Here is a 26288-nt window from a genome sequence, read left to right as displayed (position 1 = left end):
AGCATTGCTGTCAATATCCTTTTTTTCTCTTGGGTGTAAATGTATTGCTGATGTGCACCTCCTTTCATTACTGCTGTTTTATTTTTGATCAACCACACAAGCTGAAAAACAGGGAACAATTATTTATGGGAGCTGGAAGTAGGTCAAGTTCCCAGATCGTCTAGAGCCACTCGCCTCTTTGTATTAGTTCCCTTCGCATAGCCTGTTACGCTGTAGCCACAGTCAATTCAATCAATCCCACCCAATGCCGGACAGAGAACAATAAAGAAAACGGCTTTTGGGGAAAGAAGGAGACAGGGGCAGACACACAACATGGCAAAGTGTCCTCACCAGAAAAACAGCAGCATTTATTCAAACAAGTAACAGTTACAACTGGTGCAAAGTTTCAGATCCTTTACCCATCCTACTCTCATGTTGTTTAAAGGACAAACACACGTGAGCCTATCTGAGCAACCATGGGCCTGTTGGTCTTAAAGTGAAGTACGTTTCAAAGTATTTTGATGTTATTTAATGCACATTATCAAGATATAAAAGTCTGCCTGTTAAAAACAGAGAGGATCTGCTTGTGAGAGATCTGCACTCAGCCTCCAGGGAGCGATCAAGAGGATTTGGCTTCACTTTTGGGCAGTTGTTGTGTCATCCATCTCTCTCTTCAACCTTTGGACCTAGGACCTGTTTGGCAGGTAGGCAAGAAGAGAACACAGGAATCCAAACTTCCCTGTCAGACTCCAAAAGTCAGGAACAAGCAAGAGGAAACAACAGGGAACACAACAGGGACAAAACTGAAGAACTGCCAAAGACGACTGGGGAGCACAGAGACTGAATACAAGCAATACAGCATGCAATGACACACACACACAAGATGAGTAGATCAAAAGTCCAAACAACTGAAATGTAAATCCAAAAACAAATCTAAACAAAGTTCCAAAAAGTCCACAAAGTCATTTTGAAGTCTGAACAGAGGGGATCAAAGATGATTAAAGGGGTAAGAAAGAAACAAATTATATATGCTATGAAAATGATATTGAGTTTTATAAGTTATCTTGTGAAATACTGGGCATGCAAGGGACATCATAAATTAAGGGAAGCTGTCAAGCTAGTTCCAAGTGAGTCTCCTACACTCCTGTCTGCCCCGACCAACATTGTGCTGCATGACGAATGCAAAAGCTACGTTCTCACTTGTTTGAACAGCATTTGAAAAGTCCCACCTCCACCCCTGAATCCACCTGTCGGCCCTGGGGTTCCCTCAGTAGGGAGTCTATAGTCGTCACTCATGCTCCCCACTGTGCTGAGGTTAGTGTTTCCTTGCACGGATGATGAGGTCAGATTTAAGATGCCTGTCAATGCAGTTCAAACATGAGTTGGCTGATTGAATTATACATGACTTGATTTTAGGGGGTCACAAGCCACAGCTAATGATAAACATGATTAAAAATGAATAAGCAAGATAATCCTTTGTTGAAGGAATATCTACCTTCTAATTCGACAAACGTCTGTCTGTCCTTCTGTCCGTCTGTATGTTGAAGCTTCTTATCAACATAATTATTGGTTATGACCAAGGGAGCTGCAGTGCCAGCAGGTTTGGTGCGATACGGACAAAAGACAGGTTCAACAGTCTTCTTCTACGTCCTCAGATAAACTACAGCAGTGATCCCAACCGGCTCAAAATCACTGCAAGATCATTTTGATAATTTGATTATTATTATTTCACCATATCATACTGGGACACAGACACACAGCAGCAGCGCTGATCTCTGTCATGGCAACAACATTCATAGAATCACTCCCTGTTTGATGGTTTTGTCTTCACAGTAAAAGCACAACGTTGGCTCTGTTATTTCAATGCTTTCTGTTGAGCTGAGTTGCAGAGCTTTTATTTTGAAAAGTTGTGAACATGGGTCTGAAGATTGTGTTGATTACTTGCTTCTCAGTCCTCTGAAATAGGTGACATGCAATGTATGAAAAAATCACTGACTGTAAAATCTTCATTGCAGATAAACCAGACAGGATGGATACAGTTTTCTAACTTTACACCAGTTTAATAAAATAGTGCTTCGGATAAGCAACGTTCATTAGCAAGATTAAGAGCGAAGACCTTTATGTCAGTTGCTTTAACCATAAATAGCCCTGATATGGATGCACTCTTACTACATGTCTTACTACACCTCCGCGTGTTACCTCCGCACTCTCACGTGCACGACACGTCCTGTGTCTCTCTCTCTCTTCGTGCACTCGGCTCCTGGAGGAGGATCAGTGAAATGGTGAACAGGTGTGAGCAGGTGTGCTGAACGAGTTTGATCTCCCCTTCTCTGGCCTCATTCATCTCACTCTGTCACATCCAGCTGTGGCTCCCTGTCGCTGCCTCATTGTCATTCTGCAGGGACGTCCGTCCTCCAAACTTATCTGTAGAGCAGTGGGGCTCTTAGCCTGATTATCCGGATCCTCCAGGGAGAGGAACCCACATCCTGCTCCGTCCCTGACATCATCTGCGTGTAGTAGGTGCCAAAAACAAGTAGTGCACACGGTAACTTAAAGATATTTTATGGGAGAATTAAGTGGAAATAGAGATATTTTCAGACTGAAGACATCATTCTTCTTTATCTTAAAAATGTCTTATATTGGCTAATCTTTATTAAAACCTTACTGCATATGAATGCAGATAAATTAAAAATCAGACAACCGTTGCATTTTGTTCAAAGTGTTCCACCTCTTTTGCCCGCACAAACCTGATTGGTCAAGAAACCAGAAGCCAGAAGACTTCCAGCCCCCAAATGTTGTACCTCACCTAAATATTCTACATATGTACATGCAGAATGGATTTATAGACATTATCAATAAGCCTATGGTTGACCCTGATAATGAGTTACTATATATATATAGTTTTTTATTGTACAGTACATCAAATTGTTCCTATGGTTTTCTTAAAAATGTAACTGTATGATTATCTGACTGCTCATCTTTGAGCTCAAAGGGAATTCTTTCAAGCAATGTTGCCAGATTTCAGCAAGAAACAAACTCAGTATGTTCATTCCCGAGACTTTCACATTATACATTCACCCTTTGTTCATAGCGCAAATGTGAAAATATCACACCAAAAATATTGTATTCTTTCTCAAATAAATTACCTTTTACACCAAAATCATCAGAGCTGCACCAACATTAGAAGCCAAATGAAGCACATCTTTCATCAACTTTCACATTTAGTCCCTTTCCATGCAATCAGGCAGATGACGGTGCATACTGGATGTTTACACATAAACCCACTGGTTCACTTATGCATATTGCCTTGTTGAGGGCAGAGGATATCTAATATCTCTGAGGAGAACAGCACCATCCTGTTCTCTGAGAAGTAGGTGAGGGAACAAAGTGCCCTTCAGACAGCCGTGTGCCACTGGACTGACGTCATTATGAAATAAGACACTGAGGGGAGTGAAAGGGATGTGCCCATAAAGAAAATGAACTGACGAAAAAAATAAAAATCATGATTATACGATGGTAATGAAAAAAGATACCATAGACTGCGTATAAAGATGGACAACATGTCTCCGCCTCCTCTCGCTATCCAGGAGTAGTCAAAATAACCTGGATACAAACGCTGCCATCTTGTACCAAAGAGTCTGGATAGTGAGGTTCCGTTGATACACGCCCTTGACCAATTGCGAGGCCTTGTCATCTGTCAATCAGGACATTTCACCCTGTTTTTATAGCATCAAATAACTAATTAAAACCAAACTCACCATAAAAATGAGCAATCGAACAAACATCACACGGATATGACGTAGTTTTAAGACGACTGAAATGGGTTTGAACATTATTGGAAACATTTTGGATCATGTCAGTATACAAGTCAACAAAATATGTAACGTAGGTTTTGTCGTTTTTAGACATTTTAATGAAGAATTGCTACACATTAGATCTATAAGGGGACTTTCTTGTCTGTTCCCACCAAGATGACTGTTGACTGCATTGTTTAGTTTGCTTTCAGGGTGTCATCCATCTTAATGCGCTATTGTTGTTAACACCCTGAAAACACGAGTTAAACAGCTCAAGCTTCAGTATTTGAGAAGTGGAAGTTGTGTAGCAGCTAATTATATTACTGACCTCGGGTTTAGGTTCTGCCACCAACATCACTGTCATCTTCTTAAATGAATAACCAGACCTACAGTGCAACTGACACAGTCTTTATTCTATGTGTGTGTGTGTGTGAGAGTGTGTGTTTTGTTGTCTGTAAATGCAGTGTAAATAATTCAGGTGGAATTGAATGCAGATAAAACTTAAACTGGGGATTTGTGGGGATGTTTTTCGAATCAGAATAGATAGATAGTTTGACACTCTACACAAATACACACACACACACACACACACACTTTTTTCTTAACTTCAACCTCGCAATAAAAATGTCTTTTCCTTTAAATTTCATCAATGATTTAAAGATAATGAGCAAAATGTCCAAGCTGACAAAAGCTGTCATTTATAATTTTCACTATAAAACAAATCTCACACTATATGTACTTCCCTCCCTGTTTCATTTCTTTTCATAAAGCATTAATGTTTCATAGAATTTGTTTTCATGTGTTTGTGTGTCTCTGTGTGTTTTGTGTATTGCTGTAGTCATTTCACCGACTCTTTGTCTTCAATAGAATAGTTCATCTTTATACCCCCTATAATTCATGTCATGATAAGAAGATATTGCTGATCTTTTCAGTCATTCTCAATTTTCTTTTCATCTGTTCATTTTGTCCTGACGTCCATAGACCTCCGCAGCTTTTCATCGCTCTGACAGAAGGGAGAAATATGATAACAAAGGAGGAACAGGGAGGAATCAGACTCTTGTTTCCTCTATGAGGTTTTGGCAGAAAAGGTAAGTAGGATGATCCATTTGGCTGTTGTACCTTGAATGACCCAAATTAGATCCTGTCCTTGTCTCCTTCTTCCTGCCATTAGACATAACCAGACGGCAGCATGATTTAATCAGCAAAATGGTGTCCGTGTCCAGTCAGCACATTTACCTGCAGGCAACAATGAACTTGAGGATTAACGCATATACAAAGGATATGGTTTGTGGCTTGTGCTTAATATTAATGGACAAACATTAATTTCCCACTAGAGTTTGAAGATAAGAATCTCGGAGAGGAGAGAAAAAAAGCAGATATACTAGTGAAGATTTTCTCCAGGCTTTCATGCAATGAATTATTAAGAAGGTGGTAAAAAAAACACAGTCTGTGGCTTCATGCACTGGATTCAGTGGCTACTGGCTAGTTAGCGTTTTTATCAGAGATCTTTCATCATCCTCGGGGAGAGTGGTAGATTAGTGTGAGGCAATTTTAATGTTAGCTCTTGAGCAAAGCTATGTTACAAACATGGTTAGCAATGCTGAGATGATTACTGTCACGTGGGCTGACCTTTCATATCAAAATATACAACACTGTGGCATCATGGGCCACACATTTCAGAGCCTTAAAAATATTACCATATATTTTCATTTCGCCTCCCTTGCCCGTTAAATTGAGTGTAGTAAAGAACTACTTTTTATGCCCCCTAACTAGTTCTACTGACTCCAGTATCACATCCATTACAGGTCCTGTGAGGTTATTACAGCAGTTAAATATAGTCTAATCATGGGGATCGGAGCCACTTTCCAGCTGCAGCCACCACCAGCCCGCTTCTGTGCTGTCATGTCACCGAGATGAGAGGCCGAACTCACAATGAGGCATTGTCAAGGCTACGAAATAAACCTTCCCCTCCGAGCAACCCTAGTCTTGCCCCTGTGTAAAACAGTGTAGTTGGCCAAAGGTAACGCTGAAGGAGGCTCGTTTGAGGTTTGAAGATCGTATCTGCGTTATCTGGGGTTTGGCACTGCTCCAGTTGCTCTGTCAAGTCTGCAAATCATGCCGTCCTGATACATTTTAATGAAGAGCACTTTGGCAAAAGGAAATGTATCCTGGGATGAGCGACAAATGCGCAGCCATTTTTTGAGGTCAATCAAGTTGAGTCAAAAATAGCTTTTTGCTTTTCTGCCTTCTATTTCCTAATGTATCTGTTCAGTGGGAGCAAGATGTGAGGAAACTCTGAAGTGCTGCTCTTGGCTAAAACGATTTCTCCTATCACGCTAATGTAGGCTACGGCCTTTTAGTTTATTGTGGTGTGCGATGCGCTTCCTGTATAAGATATTTGATATATATTTCCGAGTCATCATGTGACCATCATATCATAGTTAGAATGCCAGCATGCAGTCAAAATATTGGTAAAGCAGAAGCATGTGTCATGCTCTATTTGAATCATATTTACCATTGTTATTGTTGTTGAGAAGACCTGTATGCCAGTTTCTTTTTTGACTTTATAATGTTGTCAAAAACAGCAACAAAAGAGTTTGTCATCTTGCTTTAGAGGTCAATAGCATAGCATAGCATAGCATAGCATAGCATAGTACATTTGTTAAGATAACTGAGGTTGTCTCCTTATCAAAAATATTATGTTACTACCATTGCTTGTAGCAGAGATCTGTTGAAACGATACATTTCAAAAGACAGAAAAGGGCTGTGGAGGCTTTTTCTATGGAGGGAGACCTCAATCAGTCAACACTCACAGTCACATAAATGGAACAGATGGATAAAAAGGTGTCAGTGCTGTTGTTCTCCAAAGAGAGGTGCCACTACGACAATTATGTCAAAGCTCAAGCAGGTATTTCACAGGCACCGCTTGAGTCCATTTGTAAATGTGCTTTTCGTGTTTAGACAAGATTAATACCACCAAGGTGTTAAAATACAAGCAGAGCCAAGGAAATAAATCACTACATTTTAAGTTACACACAAATATTACAGAACCCACACGTTCTCTATGGTACTCATGGAACTGAGCTAAATTGATGTCGTACTTCTCATGTTCATCTCAGTTTTTGGGGTATTCTGGGATGTGTACCATGGTATATTGGAAAACCTCTTTTGGCTTTAATGACAGTGCACTCAAGCAGGCATGGACTCCACAACTTGATAGAATACCTGCTGACCCATGTTATGTCAGCATGATCTGACAATCTTCCACAGAGCGTATTCAAGAACACTTGGCTTCATCAGTCTTTAAGTGCCTTTAATGTTCAATGGGGTTGAGGTCAGGTTGAGTAAAGACCAAAGTGGCTGAGGCTGTGGCTGAGGGATAGAGTGGTCGTCCTCCAACCTGAAGGTCAGCGGTTCCCAGTCTTCCCCCATCTGCATGCCGAAGTGTGCTGCTCATAGATGCACTGTATAAATGTGTGTGTGAATGGGTGAATGGCAAACTGTTCTGTAAAATACTTTGACTGGAAAATCTCTATATAAATACAGATACAATACATTTACCATTTAGCATGACATTCCGGACACGTTTGGTCTTTGGTCTTTAACAAGTTCTTGCAAATCTCTGCAATGTGTTTGAAGTCATTGCTCTGCTGTATGAGTCGTCCACGAATATGCAAACCAGAGGCATGTCTCTGAACAATGGATTGGTACGTTTCCTTGATCAGCATGTACTCAATTTGGTTTAGGTGTTGAACTCCTGAATTGGAGTACTAACACCCCCAGAGTTAAATCCCTTACCACCATGCTTCCCTATTGTTTCCGTTCTCTCACTAAATAGGGCTTAGTCGTCCAGTGTGAAATGCTGGTATCTTTTAGCCCAACCCATTTGGCCTGGTTTTACCATCCTGAGAAGTGGTTGAGAAACCGATACTCCTCTGACAAGACTTTTGCTGATTGGAGTCTTGTGTTCTATATTTAGAAAATTCTGTATCTGTCCTGAAGTTGCTACTCTATCGCTCAGGAAACTAAGCTTGATGTATTGATCTTCTGATGGTGTTTTCACTCTTGGTCTGCCTGATCGTGCTTTGAATAAAACTGATCCAATTTCAATGTTGTAGAGTTCCATGTGCTACTCCCTTAGAAACCTGTAGTCCAGCTATGACGCTTAGAAAGCCTCACTTTAGTTAGAGTAACAATTGACTTCTGACACTTCCCTCCCTCATAGAGCTACTTGCTAGCAAATGATCTGCTGCAAAACTGAGGCTCAGACTTTTTAGAACACATGCTCCAGAAATCTGACCTTTCATACAGAGCAGTTTAGTTGGTGAATGGTCAAATGTTTGGTTAATATTTCCGGGTTTATGTGAATATGCGACATAAGTGATTTTTCAATGACTTTTGGATTATATTACATTCTATTACATGAAATCAAGCTAGCGTTTTTCTTTGAACATCCTAACAAGCTTTTGATAGAACAAATAAAAACTCGATCTACAGCCTTTAGAGATACTTAGTTTTTGCCTTGAACGTGTGCAGTATCTTTCGCATCCACCTTTGAGCAGGATATCATGCATGCTGCCATCAAGTGCATATTGCAGGGCTATCTTTTTTAAAGCTATTTAACAAGAGATAGTTGATGGATAGAAAGAAGAAGCCTGCTTTTATCTATTGCTACCTCCACTCTGGAATGCATTGTTTCAAAAAAATGTGCATGTGGTAAACCTGCCACTGCTCTCTCTATCTGCTGTGACAGGTTCTTTATAACTGATATTGAGATTAGTGAGCAGTTATTCCCACTTCCTAGGCGATTCCTCAAAGTTTCCTCGAACTGTCTCAGGTCTGAGAATAGATTCTGTCATTTTAACTTTGAGATTCAAGCGACATGGTGTTTGATGGCCGTTGAGGCAGAAGTAGGATTGCTCCCGGTGGACTTTGTGGCCTGTGTTACAGAAATGTCACTTGTCACGCCACTGCAAAGCCAAACTGTCTCCACGGTGGCTTTCTTCAATGCACTGTGTCCCAGAAATTTCCACACACTCCAGGCTGTTACCGTGCAGTCTGAGAAACCTCCATCGCAGCATATCGCCTTGACTTTCTAAAAGCAGCCGTATCAGCATATTGCTTCAAATGCTAAACCTGTTGTTTTTATTGCACAGCAGTGGCAGGGTAATAATCTCTTTCTCCATACCGAGGCTTATAATACACTAGGCTTTGTGCCTGTGGTCACATTAGCATACCGGCGTGACCCCTGACCTCTCGACCATGTGGATCTGCGGCTCAGACTCGCTGCGGTGGGAATATCCAGGTGTCAAGGAGACAGAGGTTCAGCAACAATTGGAGATGACAGCTCATTCATCACGGCCGAGGTATCCGTTCCACAGAATAAAGCACATTCTCCACCCTACACTGCATCTGGCTCGCTTAATTAAAAACGGGAACATAGTAAACAACTTCAATGATTTCTTCTCTTCGCAGCGCTACTTCATTAAAAAGCATATTTTGATGTTTGGCATCTTTTTTTCTGAATGAGAAATGGAAGTGGAAGTGAGGTGTTAATTTTGAGGACATGCTTTGATTATTCTCATTATTCTGCTGCTTTGTTTTGTAGATGCCACGCGGTTTGAAAGTGTGTTTGTGTGAAAGCGAGATAATGTCCCCTTGTCCACTACAGAGGAAAGCTAGAGAGCAAACACACACACACACACACACACACACACACACACACACACACACACACACACACACACACACACACACACATCTTATTTGTACAAAGCTGTCTGAAATTTGAATGTCTTAAGTAGAACAAGTTTATATGAGTTCTGGGTGTATTTTATTCCTACTGTGCAAGCTTGAAAGGTCACATAGGTCATTGAGTTAAGCATATGTTGACCCAAACTTTGTCTCAATCAAACACTGGGGTCAGATCTGGGACATATTTCCTCTTTCCTCCACAGATGTCTAATGCCAGAGCTCAGTAAGAGTGTTGTGACAGGAACCAGTAAAGTTTGGAGACCAAACTATTTAGCCACTTGAGTGGTGCAAGGTACGTGCACACTGGGTGTGGTATGAGACAGCCCCGAAGAATTGATATAGACTTATGTCTACATTCGTTGTAAAAAAAGTTATATTATTTTCCCAAGTTCTACATATTTGGTTGTATTTGTGTTTTTTTAATTTATTTGTAGTTATTTATAGTAGAGTTTATGGTTAAACTGTGAAACCATCAGCCCTCAATTACATGTTTTTGCCATGGTTTGATAGCAACATCATAGAATATTGTTGTGGCTGTACTAGAAATCTCTATATTCTCCCCATCCATTTGTTCCATGTCAAATTGCCTTGATAACCATGTGTTCATGCATTCCAGTATTTTTCCAAGAGTTACTTCCTCGTGTATGACATTAGTTTGTGTTTTAGAACGTTTGGACAGATTTCTTTTCTCCGGCCTTTTGTCTGTTTGTGTTACCTCATCTGAACGGAGTTTGTGTATCTGATCAGTTGAACTGTGAGTAAAGACTGAACCTCAGTCCCCCGGGTGATCTCTGCATTTGAGTTTGATTACAAGGTGCATTTTACTGCTGACAAGCTCAACTCTCCGTTTGTAAAATCAACATTGTGCTGATTCATCAAACAAAAGTTACGTAACCTCACTTTAAACTCCCTTCACTCCAGCCCGCTACAGCTCACACTTAAGAGGATGTTAGGTAAATGGAGATCAATGAGGCAATAGCGGGGAAAAAAATATTCATGTGATTGCTGCTTTCTCAAAAATCTCTATTTCTCACTTCTCACTGTTCCCAAACCACTGCTTAAGCTTTGTGTTTCTTTTAGACTGTGGTAAGGAGGTGACAATGTTTACTTGAATAGAAACAGCCTTCAGAGCAAACACTTGGTGGTGAATTGCAGGAGAAAAGATTTCTAAATGAAAGATTTAGTTGAAATCTGAAAGTCTACAGGGATCCACACCACATGTGCCGTTTTAACATGTATTTAATACCTGCTTGACCTTTTTTTTTTTTTACATAGTACCCTTATGCTGTATTTAATTGCAGACCAGTAGAAGGTTTGTCACAGCAGGTTAATAAAAGGCATTGATAATAAACTGAATCATGACCTGAATTCCTCTTTGCTACTTCAGTACCAGGGTCGTGGTGCTGTTCCTGCTGCCTCACTGCCACACTCATGGTTCACTGGGCCACTTGAATGGAGTTAAAATATCTGATGAGAAAAAAAAGATAATTAATTGCATGAATGCATCTTTTGACACAACTTGATTTCACTGAAATATCAGCGCTTAAGGCCACTCCACTTGAATTTGACATGTGAATACTTCTTCTAGTTTATTAAATTAATAAAAACGTTACATCCATTAATAACAGCAGAGTTGCCAGGAGGTGGTTTGGGTGAATTAGAGAACACAGCCATCACACCAGAGACCAGGGTCTGCATCCACAGTTTCCTCTGTGGTTTGTTTGAGGCAACAGAAGCTCTTTGGTTAAGGTTAGAGAAAGACACCTTGTGTCTGAAAGTCACTGTGAACTTTCTCTGTGTCAAACCACAACATGAAAAAGAGTTAGAATGCTGCAGTCACTACAAATAACATTTACAACCATTAATATCAATGTATTTGTGACTTTCCAATTAACTGCTCATTTGTAATATTAGATTATTAACAAGTCCGTATTTTGTTCTAATTTCTTTTATATTATTGTAATGTTATGTTGTAATATAGATTCTATTTATCTATATCAAACTGTTTTTACACATTTTAACTCTTTAAATAGTTTAATAGTTTTTCCTGGAGTTGCTTCCCCATGTATGACCTTAGATTGGATTATTGGATTATCAACATATCTTCATTGTAAAATTAAAGGTCATTTTACTTTGCTGTTTCTAATTTGTTTTATATAAATGAAATGTTCAAATAGACAAGGTTGTAATTTATATAATACAGATACAGTTTATATAAAATTGTAATGGAATGTTCAGGTGTGAAAGCATGTGGGGCCTATGTCATTCAAATTGTATTTATATAAGTTTTTTGTCACAATTCTGTCCCTCAATAAGAACCCTTGTGGACTAAGTTTTGTGTTTGGACTCTTTGGACTTTTCATTTACGTTGTAGACTCAAATTCTCCTCGTGTTTGGTCTTAGTTTTGTGCATTTGGATTTTGGGAAATATCTTTATTTTCCTGTTTTACTTTGAGACTTCTTTACTAGTGTGTCTTTCTTTACTTCCTGTCTTTGTCTGGTTTCCCTCCTTTATTGATGGCATGCCCCGCCCCAATTAGTCTCACATGTGTCTTGTTATCCTGTCCAATGTGAATGTCAGGGCTTACGCACGCGTTGATTACACGACACGAGCCGTAAGGAGTCATGTTGTCTTTTTTCTGTTGTTTTATTGCGTCTGAAGATAGGTCACTAATTACTTCAGTTGTATTGGATTCGGCTGCTACACTGTTTACCCCTGAAACTCCTGAAGTGTTTTGTGGACTCAAACACTTCACCCACCCCTCCATCGTAGTGGTGAGTAGATAATGAGTGGATTTTCATTTCTGGGTGAACTATTCCTTTAAGACTATCTCCTCACCTTGCTCTGCACATGACAAATTATGAACAACTCCACCAATGGTCCATAAACCGCAGGAGCATCTCCCCCCTGCGGTAAGCAACTCTTGACTGACATTATCAAGATCGAGTTAAAGCTTGTTAACTTTACCCTTGAGAGAGAGATTCCCCTACATATCGATTGTTGTCAATGGCTAAGTTAGAGACGCTACATAACCTCTACATAAGTATAAGGGCTTGAAGGCTACAGAACCCTGATATGCTCGAGTGTTGTGGCGCTCTATGGAAGTGATGACCCTCTCCATCATGAGGTCATACACAGAATAAGCAATTATCGAATTAAGAGATTTGGAGTATTCTGACCCTTGGTCGCATTATGTAGACGCGTATATAATCGTGTTGGAGTTTTCACAGCATTTCATGAACTCAGCATACGGCAGTTACCATCTGCTTGACAACGGATGCACAGGGTGTAAACAAGATGTTATTCAATTAGAAAGAAAACACCCAAAATGGTACATGCAGTGTACATTCGGCAGCCCGACATATTCTTCTTTGTCCCGCCACATTTTCATAATTGACCAAAACATTTCATACACTTCTCCTAATAACTTAAGAGATCTCTAACTTGATGTGTGCAGCGCTATATGCTGCGTGCTCGCACTGTGACCGCATGCTGGAATTATGGTCCAAAAAGTTTTTACCTTCCACGCAGTCAGACTTTATAGTTTCAGCTGCAGTTGTGGAATCAATGCAGTTCCCTCTCTCTCACACAAGAACTGTCCACTTGCACCCCTGTTACCACCATTGATTGAATTCATTCTGTGGGAAACGCTGGTAAACAGTAGCATCGTGTATTAAACTATTTGAAATTGGGGTTTTAAAACTGGTGGAATTACATTGGACATAATGCGGAAGTGGATGCAACGAGGATGTGAGTCATAGTAATACTACGCTCTGTAACATGTGAACAGGAATATTAATGGAATGTTCTATGGTAACTCATGTAAACACCACAATCGAAATTTGTTCTGAATAAGGTCCATAGTTGTAATATTGGTGTCCATGTAAACGTAGTCACTGTTTCCACAAGTACGCCCAAAACAGTTTTATCTTCTCTTCAAAAGTGGAAGTTTCTGCTCAACAGCTGTAGTTTGTCAAATTTTAGCAGACGTCATTTCCAACAACAACGCTGCATATCCTTCTCTTTGACCTATTAAAAGTCAAGACGCAGACCACAGAGCGGTGACGGAGAACAAACAATAAATGTTCCCTTTAAAACCCCAGCTGGAGGGGAGATGTTTTTGATTCATTGGTTTGGGTGGCTTAATTTATTGTCAGGCTGACGTCTTTCTTTCTTCTTTTTTTTTTGACTCCCTCAGAGACCCTGCACTTTTATGCTGCCTGTCTGTTCGGCGGCCCATCTGTATTGTGTCTGTCCTTGGACCTGAAATGAAGCCGAGAGAACCATCCCCGGCATCCTAATCTCAGGTAATGGAAGAAAATTGGTCTCATCCTCCTGTCCTCCTCCATCCTGAGCCTCCTGACCTCCAGGGACGCCTATCAACCATTTTAATGAAGGCAGAGTTTAAAATAAATGGCAGCATTACATGCTGTAATCCGGAGCATGAGCAGTCTGCTTGCCTGTCCATTTTTAACATCATAAAGTCCTGAGATGTATGTTTTTCCCTCATCAGATGGAAGGACTTTACTTAGTTAGACTAAAACAACTGTACATGCCATTATTTACTAAGCAGAATAATCAAATTGTATGGTTTCCTCAATTCGCCTGATTCCTGAGCAGATTCATGAAGAGGAGCAAGAAACTAAAGGAGTATGTGTCAGGGTTTTGTATTTGTCAATGTGTAGTTTCCACCGTTTCCAAAGTGTTTTCAGTTTATTAGTACCTCGTGTTTCATGTATATTCTTGTGCTTATGTTTGTATGTGTTTCTGTGTCTCTGGTTTTCCCACTCCATGTTCGGTTTCCTGTTTTATTTTGTAGTCTCTGTTCATAGTGTGTTTTTTCTCTTCACTTCCTGTTTTATTTTGTTGTCTGGGTTCTTGTGTCTAGTTTTACTTCCTGTCTGTGATTGTCTGCACCAGTCTTCATGTGTTACACCTGTGTCCAATTGCCCCTGCCTTCCCTGTGTGTGGATATAGGTCTCTGTGCTCCCCTTTGTGCTTGTCGGATCGTTGTCGTCTGTTAGTTGCGATCTCCTGTCCTGGTATCCTGTCCTGATCTCCGGTGTTTTTCGTATCCTGTGTCTCCTGGGCCTCTGCACCTCTGCACCTCCTGTGTGTTCTCCCGTGTGCTTTTGTTGTTTTGTCTGTTAAAGTCTCGTTTTTTGCATTAAACTACACTTTTTGTTAATACTCTGCGTCTGGGTCCTACTGCCTCACACACCCTGACAGTATGACTCACTTAGAAGAATAATTACAGCACAATGACCTTGAACCAAAGTTTCTCTCTTTTTAAATGCCAGTCATTCATGAAGCAGCAACAGACATATTTCTGATTCTTTTCATCTAAAATATTGGCTTTATTCAGGATGACTAAAACAGTGTTTGTATCAAACAATAACTATGTTTAATATTTAACATTTTTATATATTCTATTTTGAAATGCCGTAAAACAAAAAGTAGACAGTAGATCATCTGTTGTGTCTTTTCTAAACTTTGTGAGATTCTATAGCTGATATCTGTTGTTTTAGGCAACAGGAGTCAAAAGAATAAAATGGCCCCTAACCCTATGTCAGGTTGTGATTGGATGAAAGAGTGATGCGGTGGCGCCTATAGAGAGGGCAGGAGCTGATCATGTGACTCAGGATGCATTTGCAAAAAAGACCGTCTTCCTGACTGAACCATGGGTTATCTTCATTTGTATCCTGCATATATTAACTATCAACTAACGTTAACATAATTTAAACTAAAAATACCATCTGCTGTGTCAATGTTCCTTCATCTCACAAAACTACTCAGAGTTGTAGTGGTAAATCCTGAGGATAATCAAGTGAGATATACCCAACATCCCTTGATTCACTCCTTCACTATGCCTATGTTTACATGGACAATATTCTGATATGAATAAGACTCTGCCATATAAAGAGCATTTTTTGATTACTTTACTTAGAATAAGCAATAATCAAATTAAGACAGGTGGAGTATTCTGACCTTAGTCGCACTATGTAGACATGTATACGTCTTAATCACGTAATAATGTCCTATTGGGAGTTTTCACAGCAGTTTGTGACATCGACGTATGGAAGTTACAAACTGCTTCATGTCATAATCAGGCTGTGCTCTGCAACACGTAAAAATGGATATGAATGGTACATTCTATTAGCAAATCGTGTAAATATTATAACTGAAATGTCCCTTTCAGAATAAGGTCAATAGTTAATATTTTGCTGTCCATGTAAACATAGTCTATGCACCATAATAACCCAATTTTTAAAGTTAACACACGAACCTGGCTGCTCTGTTGAAGCCTCAGTGTTTATCCCTTATATTTGCCATTCCCCATTTCTTTGCATATCGTGATTTGAGATGATTAAAATCGTTGGTAGAACCTTGACATTGGTTTACCCAAATCTACGCCCACGACATAATCTTCAATCAGACTCAGGCAGCTGCCCCGACCAGTGAAAAGTGATACATAATTTTTTCATTAACTGGAGACAGTCTTCGAGATCTACCTGATGAAGTTTTCATGCAAAACGTTGTGGTGGTGACTTTCAGTTGCTAAATTAAACCACTGACGTCAGTTTGTGTCTGCAAGCGCTGTCAGGGCTGAAAATCCGTGTCGGTGCAAACACCCACACATACAGACAAATCGTGTGTGTGTGCAGGGTGTGGTGTGGCATTGCAGAAGAGGCAGAGCTGCTCTGTAATTGGCCGAGCCAGCTAGTTAAAGCAGGGTTCTAATCCAGCCCCTCTGGGTGTTGATGAGGCCCCTGGGTGACCTGCACACTACCACCCCCCCCGGTCTTCAGACACCAAACCCACGACTCTGCAGCAATTAGCACCCATCAGCCTGTAAACAAACTGACTCCATGGTAGACTGGGCTTAGTGTGTTTAAAACTGTGTAAGTAAGAAAAGAATATTGCGGTTTACGGTGGCCCGCCGTTGTGTCTCCTCAGTATTTCTAATTCAAATATAGCTCTATTACAGTGAACGAAACCATAATGAGTCCAACTGAGTCATTACGAAATAAATGAGTGGAACCGCAGCAGAAAATGGAGCCGCAAATGACTGAGAATCAATTTACCCTGTGTGTGTGTTACTGATAGAAGCGTGCTACGCCATGTTATCGAGTGGCGGTGTTTGAGACTGTGAGAGCGTGATGACAAAGCTTGACAATCGGCTGAGATTAAGTGGAGGAGTGTGACTACTTGTGTATCACAGCAGGGGGCCCCGCTGAGGGTTTACCGCCGCTGTCGGGTTTAACGGGGGAATCGGAGATCGATTGTTTGCTCTCAGGTCATTTGTCCAAATCCCTGGTCATTCACTCATCAAGCACCAAAGCAGATGCTAATCCGGAGGAATAAAGATACATGTCTGATTTGCTGCATTTTAGCAAGTTAGGATGTTTTGGATGTTGATAAACTACATTGACAGTATAAGGCCTACTTCAGACCTGTACTATGAAGTTCCTCATATATATAGATTTCTCATGTTGTCACGTTTTTGTTCACAACACATCTACACCGGCCCTTTAAACTCTTAAAATCTCGTTTTCTTTCTATGTCAGCATCCTCGTGATGTATTCTCACATGGACTCACTCTGAGATTATCTGGAGTTTGAATTTTTTATATCCTCAGCCGTGGACATTTGCGTTCTCACAGGCAGCCCCTCTGGATAATTTCAGGAGATTATCTGGAGTTTGAATTTTTTATATCCTCAGCCGTGGACATTTGCGTTCTCACATGCAGCCCCTCTGCATAATTTCAGGAGATTATCTGGAGTTCGGTGCAGGTCTGAAAGCAGCTTTAGTGTGGAGACCTCAGTCTTCTCATAAAACTCTGTACACAAAAGCAAATCAGCATTTTCCCCAAAATGTCGACTTTAAAACCCGACCACCAGACTTTATTTAAAATGAAATACTTGTATGCCTTTGTACACAAAGAAGACAGTACTCAATCTGCCATACAGTGACTATTGCTGTTGCCATTTTTAAGGCGTTACTTAAACATTTTTCAAGTGGATTTTAATGCTGAATATAATTCCTGTGCAACACCAGGGCAACTAGCATTTTCTGGCCTGACATGCTGTGGTCTGAAACGTGACTGCCTGTATAATGTGTATGGAAACACACATGAGAACAGCAGGCTGTAGGCTCTGATAGCAGCTTGAGGGGAGATGGGGACTGGCTCCGAGACTTAGAGAAAGTTTGAATTGTTTTTGTGTCAGACTGCTTCGTCAGCAGAGGATGTTTTTCAGGCAGAGGTTTCTCTTCCAGAACCCGCATCCCAGTACTCAGCACAAGAGCAAGAAAACTGTGAGAACAGCTCAGCAGATATACTACACTATACAATTAGGCCCTATCGGCTGAAAGTAACAGTAAGTAAAAGCAGTTCTTTTTTATGACATGGATGAAAGGGCCTCTTTTCATGTACCTGTGTGACATTCCAGACCAGTTGTCATTTGCACTTTGTGAATTCAAACATTGTCTAGTTATGATGAAAGTGTTTTCATAGTGGAGATTTATACATCAACTAGAAGCACATACCTCTGCTTACGCCCTATCTCGCGATGTGAAAGAAAATGGAAAAAATCTTTATAATATTACAAGAATAAAGTCATTATATTACGAGAATAAAGATTTTAGTTTTTTAGGACAGCAAGGGAAGCCCATGCTCGCCGAAGTTCCACTTCTTCTGGATCCAAAATCTTGATTAACAATCTTATGTTTTCTTGAAAGTTCCATAATAAAGATAACATTAACATCCAGCTCACCAAACATTTCCTGCTCCTCCAAAGAGTCAACTTCAGGGATTCACTCTTTGGAATAGCTGCAGTTTCTTGCTCAATCTTTTCTAAGTCCTGATATTGATACTGATAGATGATGATGTATTTTATTTGTGAAACTTATAATAATGAATAACATTTAGATCTTCCAATATTCCTGCTCTCACATGATGCGTTGCCTAAAATTATGACTTTACTCTCGTAAATATAAGACTTTATCTTTGTAGTATTACAACTTTATTCTCAAAATCATATTTTTCCTAATATTCCATTGTAGGTCTAACTCTCTGACATAATTACAAAATGGTGGTTGGTGAACTATTGGCTTGTTCCAGTCTGACCTACATTTAATTTTCAATAAATGAAATTTAGGTTGTGTGACTTTAGGCCCATGAGAGAACTTCTTTTTTTTTTGTATTTTTGAATGCTTTGTACTTTTTGGACTGGATTTTATATTTGGACTTTGAATATTTGTTGACAGCCCTATCCAGCACTCTTTTCTTCACCCCTTGGTCTGAGTGACACTTCTCCTCTCTTCCTTAGTCGGCACCTGACACACAGTGAAAGGGAGTTGCTGGGACAGTATTGAAGCATGATATGAATAATTGATCGGAGCATCTGGAGGCGTGTCCCTCATTCATCTCACCCTTATCTCTCTTTCACCCTTCACCCTTGCTGTCAAGAGGAGCTTTTCTTTTTTTGAACTGAACTATAACTGGGCAAAATTGTCTCTTTCATCCCTTAATATAACTCCTTTGATTTTGCTTTAATATTGTATGAGTTCTAAAAATAGCAAACTGGGGCACTTGATCACCCACCTGAGGAAGGCAGGGAATCCGCCAGAAATAAACAAGTTCGGTGATACAGCAGCGTGTAACACAGATGCTCTGCAATGCTCTAGTTTCTCAACGTGTTCAATTATTTGCATTACATTATTTATTTACAGTATGTATGAAAGAAAAACGAGTGCAACCAATTTATTCTGATCATCAAAGTAACATGATGCTTTTGCATTCAATTCCGACTGGCACAGTTTCGTACTGCGAGGCAAATGTATGTGTAAGGCATATTTTAACAGCTCGCCAATTCTTTCAAGTGCTTTACATGAATTTTAAAGGCATCATGACAAATTGTAAGAGCAACATAAGACGAGACAAAAAAGAAAAATGTAGTAAGAATTTCAAGAGTGACATAGCACATAAAAATAAATCAAATAAGATATAAAAGGGGAAAAGTAACAGTGTAAGAGTTGAGTCATTATTTGAATCAGTAAAAGGCAGTGGCAAACAGGAAAGTCTTCAGCATTGATTTAAAAAGAAGAATTACAGAGGATATTGAAAAACTTTCAATTGATGAAGGACACTTTCAAACACTAAGTCCTGATGGCATCAGAGCCATAACACCTAAAGCTTCACTCATCGATTATTCAATATGAACCATGGGTGTAAAGCCTCCACCGATCGGTCAAAGCATTTGGTTTAGATTACCGGGCTTTACGTTGTTTATCGCAGAGACACACCGTTGTATACATGTTATTATCGCAATACGTTTAATGTAGTCAAACCCCCTGTTGAATTCCACTATGATAAAATGTTGAGTTTTCAATAGAAACTCAGTGATGATGTAATATGGCTCAGCATTTCAATACGAATTGGTTCAACTCCATCTCTGTGTGATACCAAACGGCCGAGTTATGAAATGTAATTACAGCATTGTCACCTAGTGGCTATGGGTAGTTAGGTCAATGTGACTTTATTTTATTATATTGTTAGGAACCTAACCATTCGAAACCGTGTGGTTTAATCATGCATATTCTTTTGTTGAGAACCAGTATTGATTGACCTCAGTGAAATAAATCATCCTGGAACATGGACAGTTTCTAATTTATTTGTCCTTTCTTTCCTTGAAAAAACAAAGTGGATTCTCTTAGGTGGTGAGTTGCAGTATGGACACAATGGTCTGTTCTATGCCTATAATAAACATCTGGACCTGCCAGTTGATATACAGACCCGACTGCCCTGCAAACCTCAGCACTTTTGGCCCTTAAACTCTCTCTTTGCCTTTTTTTTCCCCAGTTCTTTTTTACTTTACTTTTCTCTCCTCTTTAGTTTTTTTCTTTTTACTTTGTGTCCGACAACATTTTCTTGTAACTACAAGTCCAGTGGAGACAATTTACTTCTGTCTGTGACAAGAGCTGATGTTGGATTTAAGTCTCTGGTCAATCTGGACCACATGCTTCTTGTCACTATCACCAAACTAAGGGATCATTCAAAGGTCAACTGCCTGTTTGATGATGAATTTTGTGTTGTTTCGTATTGAAGCATAATTTATTCAGCTGCTTATAGAAAGATATAAATAAATCCTCATTTATCACCAAGTCCATGTATTCCTTCAAAGCAGAGACATATCCCTGCATGAAGTTTACTTGATTACTTTGTGGTCTCCCAAATGTGATTGTTTTATGTAGCTTTTTATGTAAGGATAATGAAACTTATTCTTTTCCTGGCATATGATGTTGCTTTGCTCTGCACTCCTGTAGCTTGAAAACACATTTCCTATAATACAATTATTGATGTCTGCAGGGGAAAGTAACAAAGCAAAGTGAAACTCAAGCTGTGGAACTGCACTGCAGCCGGATAAGCTTCATTTAAAAAAATCGAATTTATCAAATTTTAACATTTGCTGGCTATTGTCAACCATTTTTATATTTTCATCTCTCTTGCCACGTGATTTTTCTCCAGTCATGAAAACAAAACATTACAAAAATGATCTTAATGAGTTTGATGGGCCGCAACATTTACGTGTGGGCATATGGCTATTGCTATATTGCTATATGACAATGGCTATTGTTTCCATATTGCAACTAAAGACGGTATTGTTCCTTTTATGTGCTGAGAAAGTCATCGGATGAAAGTCGAGTGATGAAAGTGCAAGTGGCGTATTTGACTTGAGTGCAGAAGATAAAAGTTTACATCCCTTTACAGACCTGCAATTAACTTTCATCTTTTGATTAACCTCTCCTCCATTTCACCCTCACTTCACCCTAACTAGTGCAGTGGCCATTCTAAAGTTGCCTGTTCTCTTGTCCTGTGTTAAAGCTCCAGAGCTAATTCAGAATTATTCCTTGTCATTAGTGAGTCCTCCTCAAAAAGTTCTACAAAAATAATGTCGCTTTTTATTGTTTGTGTGCTGGACGTTGTGTGAAGAGCTTTTTATAAACGGTCTATGGTGTTAAGCTAGAAAACTTTGTGTTCATCCTACCTGGTTTATCGCTTTAAGATTTTGAAGTCACCGTTTTTCATGAAGTGAATCTGAATGTGGTTTCTATATAAGTTTGCATGTTGTCCTTTAACATTTCCTATAATACAATTATTGTTGTCTACAGGGGGGAAAATAAAAACTGAAACTCCCGGCACTCATGGCATTGTTGTGCAATCCTGCAGGGAAAATAACTAAATATGGATACGATTGTTACTTGGAGAAACAAGGTCAACAAAAAACTATAAACTCTGCACAGAGAGCTTGGAGCAAAGTGAACCTCAAGCTGTGGAACTTCACTGAAGCCTGATAAGCTTCATTGAAAAACATTTTAACATTTACTCGCTGTTGTCAATCATTTTGATATTTTCACGCCGCATGATTTTTCTCCAGTCATGAAAACAAAACATTACATAAATAATCTTAGAGAGTGTGACGGGGCCACATCCTTATTAGAACGCAAATAAAATAAAAAACACACACGAAAATATTTCTCCCACGCTGCGTTTTCTCAGTCCGTGAAGAAAATTTACTCAACTGCGCTCCCGTAGCATCTCCCTGTCAGCCGGAGGGGTTAAAGAGCTCTGCGACCTTTCTGTCTGTGTGACACACTCTCTCGCTCCCTGTCCGCCCGTCTCTCTCAGAGTGAAGCATTCCATTAAGATCCCAGCGTGTTGCAGAATGGCAAAGAGCCGATGAGCTCGAGGCTGCCACATATCCTCCATGACGACCAGTGATCGATGACGAATGACGGCACGCAAGAAGAGGGATTAAAAACAACCCTCCATAACTTGCCAGGCTGTTAATACCTTCCCCAGTCGCCTTCCTCTCCACTCCTCTCCACTGCCTCACCCTTCAATTTCTGTTGTTTTATTTACTCAAGCTCCTGAAACTTTTTTATGAATACAGAATTTCACTATTTTTTTCCGGAGATGGCGAAACATCTACAGTTGCTAAATTAGCTCTCTACAAAGAAAACGTGAAATAAATCCATTATAGAAAAATGGAAAACATTTATTAGGTGTGAATGAAGCTCAGGAAGCGCAATTCTTAGATGTATCTGACAGAGTAGGTGAGCACAACTTAACACAAAGGCTAAGAGGGGATGCAAAAAGCACGCTAGGAATCAGAAGACCTCCCAGAAGTCAGGAAAAACCACCACTTTGCTCTTGCTGGATCAAACCAATGGCAGGCTGCATCCACACTCCTTTAACAAAACGTAATCTCGTCCAGTGCCAAAGTGACTAATCTCAAAACACTATTTTGATATGTTGAGTTATTAAGATTTACATATGTTCAGCGTTACATGTTCAGTACACAAATGCAGTTCAAAATAAAAAAGGTAATTGCAGAACCATTTTGTTGTGAATTAATTGAACAGTCCATAGTGTAAAGTTAGAAAGCTTTGTGTTCATCCTACCTGGTTTATATCGTCAAGATTTTAGAGTCAAGGTTTCTCATGAAATGAATCTGAATGTGGCACAACCTTAAGACCCAAGTTACCAACTTTTGAAAATAAAAGCTCTGTAATTCAAAGCATTGCATCAACCAAACGAAATGTGTGCTTTTACTTTTCAGCCGACCGTTTCAGCAAAGACTCCCATGAATGTCTGTGAGTCTGATATGGTGAAAATTAAAATCATCTTTCTTCAGGGGAGGGATGAGGAGCTTGTGATTTACATGCTGTGCACATAATTTGCATTCCATGGTACGTAATGAAGAAAAAACTGATTATTGACATAAAAAAAACAAGATATGATTACGATTTTTTTGAATGTTGGGTGATGCTTTTTAGTACCAATACTTAAGCAAAAAATCCAGCACCAGTATTTTAATGTTTTATTTGTTGGTTCAGGTTTTGTTTTCAATGCCAACTTTCATTTTCAATGTTCTAGTCCTGCAGGAAGATGGATACCACGCTAAAAATTGCCCAATCAATATGAAGTTACTGTAAAACTATACAATAAAACTCGAGAAAAAAAACATAACCTTCGATAAGTTTCATTTTCAATTCCAATATTTATTATCGCTGTTCCACCCCCAAATCTCCTCTAACTCTCAGCCAATGGGTCACACAGACCCTCAAACCATTTATCACTAAAGCAATCTTTCTCTAACTTTAATTGTACATTAAATGCCAATTATAAAAAGTGTTCCTGTGCTTGAATTTTAAAAGCATCGGAAATGGATGTAATGTCCTTAATTGGGGACGCCAGAATCTTCCTGGAAAGAACAGGTTTTTGCCCTGTCATCCAGTGGGTTGTCTTGTGTATCTACTCAGTCATTCAGTATGTGCCTCTTTCAGACAGTCAAGACTAATTATGTCTGTGTGTCGGTGTAAATAATTGGTATGTGTGGCATTCGTAATCTTTGGACATTTGAGGATTGTGCGTCCATTTCCCAGCTTCAGTCTGTCCTGATCAGTCTATTGACGTGACAGTGAAAGTCGTCCGATTCTCCCGGCTGCCTCCTCGCCTCGCTAATGATTGTCATTTGGACTGGACTGTCCAGCAGTGTGTGTTGATGTTCTCTCCAGGGAGACTTGGGCTGCCACTTAATATGAGCTCCGTGATGGCAGGCTGCTGTTTATATGCCTGACAGCCAGCCACAGCCTCTGATACTGAGATAATGGTGCGGCACTACTGTTCAGGAGCAACGGGATCGATGATCGCTCTTTCCTGACGCCCATAAAGAGAGCGGAGGGGCGCAATGAGAAAAAAGGCAGGAGGGTACGGGGGGGAAATGAAAACAAATGTAATAGGATCAAGAGAAATTATGATAGGAGGGTTTCAAACTTGCCTCCTACTCTCATCATACATCATTACTTAATATCAGACTGGCAGTGGAGATAAATAGCTTTGGTGTGTCAGCCAACGGGGGTTGACAAAGTAGAATCTCACCCGTCAACAACATGACAGAGATACATAACGCAGCATATCTAGCAAGAACCTCTTATTAATGTAAAGATATTTAGAGCTGTCACATCCTCAGTCCTACACCCACACTACTATGTTTTCTTTTGAAAACTTAGTAGTTTGCTTGATGCATGACGTCCACACAACTCAGCTAAAACAGAAGTATGGAGAAGCAGCTGGCCCCGTTTTAGTTTGAAAACTCCGAAGCTGCGTTTCTAGTCTGGATAGGAATAAACCAAGATGTTTGGAAAAAATGACGTAGACACTCACAACTGTTATTGACTGATGATAACAAGCTAACATATGCAAACTTGACTATGTTTGTATGGCAGCACCTTGTATTCAATCTTTTATGAAAAACTAACTTGAGAGTTTTTAATTTGGCACAGGAACTACATGATTATGTCATGATTCTTGCCCAGCTGACATTTGGCTACATTTGACAAGAAGTGGCATACTAAAACATGACTAACACCATTGGAGACTCCAGTTAACTTTACCTGCATGTCACTGGACTGTGGGAGCGAGCCACAGCACCCACAGGAAACCTGTAATGGCACAAGGACACGATCTCCTGAGTTTCTTTTTTCAGTTTGGAATAGCATATAAATCCAAATACAGGTATACCCATCCATCACTATATGGAGAATACGCTAGTAATTTAGGAATAAACATCATACATTACACTTTCCAACAATGATAATACAATTGCATCTGGTAGGACAACATAAATTGCTTAAAGGTAGCAGAATGTATTCCTCTACTTCTACTTATATATAAGTAAGTGTGAGTATTCAACTGGAATTACCAAATGAAAAATAGGACTTACCAGTTCCTGTCCCTCATATTCCTTATGAAAGCATTCAGTCAACAAGCACAGCATAGTATTAATAGCAAGTTTGCTCCAATAGCTTTCAAAACTATTGCTGTTCGTATTTGTTCTGAGCTCCTCTGTTGTGTGTCAGCTCTGCTAAGGAATCCACTCCGCTCTAAGGGGACAGTGAACAGAGAAAATGGTAGACTTCCCCACAAAGCGTACAACAGGGATACTATAAGAATGATTTTTTTATATATATTTATATACAAAAGGTAAAGGTAAAAGGTAAAAATACACAAAATAGAAAATAAAATACACAAGGTGCAGTGGAAGTCTGATACACACTTAAAATACGACAGAATGAGAATTGCACCATTAAAGGAAAGTCTGGTGTGTAAATAATGGGGGTGATAACATACTGATAAAATTATGATTATATTAATGTAATTATAATAATGTTATTATTATTAATAACAACAACAGCAATAATAAGAATAATAGGATGCCCAATTGTTAACTTTGACGAAATAAAAAAGTATCATTCCGCTTTGCTCCCTTGAACACATATCTAGAAAACATCCACACACAGAGATTGGACATAATTGTATAAAGAAATGCTTTGTTTGGACAATGTTTTAAGCTGACTGGTCCAATATGTGCAACTCTTACATTCAAAGTAAACTTGAACTTTATCTTTGAGAACATTTTAACTAAATTAGTGTCGCTACTTTGTGTGAGTCAGAGATATGAAGAAAAACCAACAAATCCAATCCATCTGAATTCAGCATAGTCATACATTAGTCGACTGGGTCCCGTGTAGAAAACTCCCAGAATTCAATTGTTAGCTGTAACACATCATAGGTATCATCCCAGCTCCCTGCGAACTGTATTTACCAGAACACTGCATCAGTGCAGCTGAGATTAACCACAGCTTCACAGCTGCTGAATTTACCCAGAATCAAAAAATAAATTGATTATCCACTG

The sequence above is a fragment of the Hippoglossus hippoglossus genome, chromosome 19 (genome assembly GCF_009819705.1).
Source record: "Hippoglossus hippoglossus isolate fHipHip1 chromosome 19, fHipHip1.pri, whole genome shotgun sequence".
NCBI classification, from domain to species: domain Eukaryota; kingdom Metazoa; phylum Chordata; class Actinopteri; order Pleuronectiformes; family Pleuronectidae; genus Hippoglossus; species Hippoglossus hippoglossus.
This window is presented reverse-complemented; position numbering follows the sequence as displayed.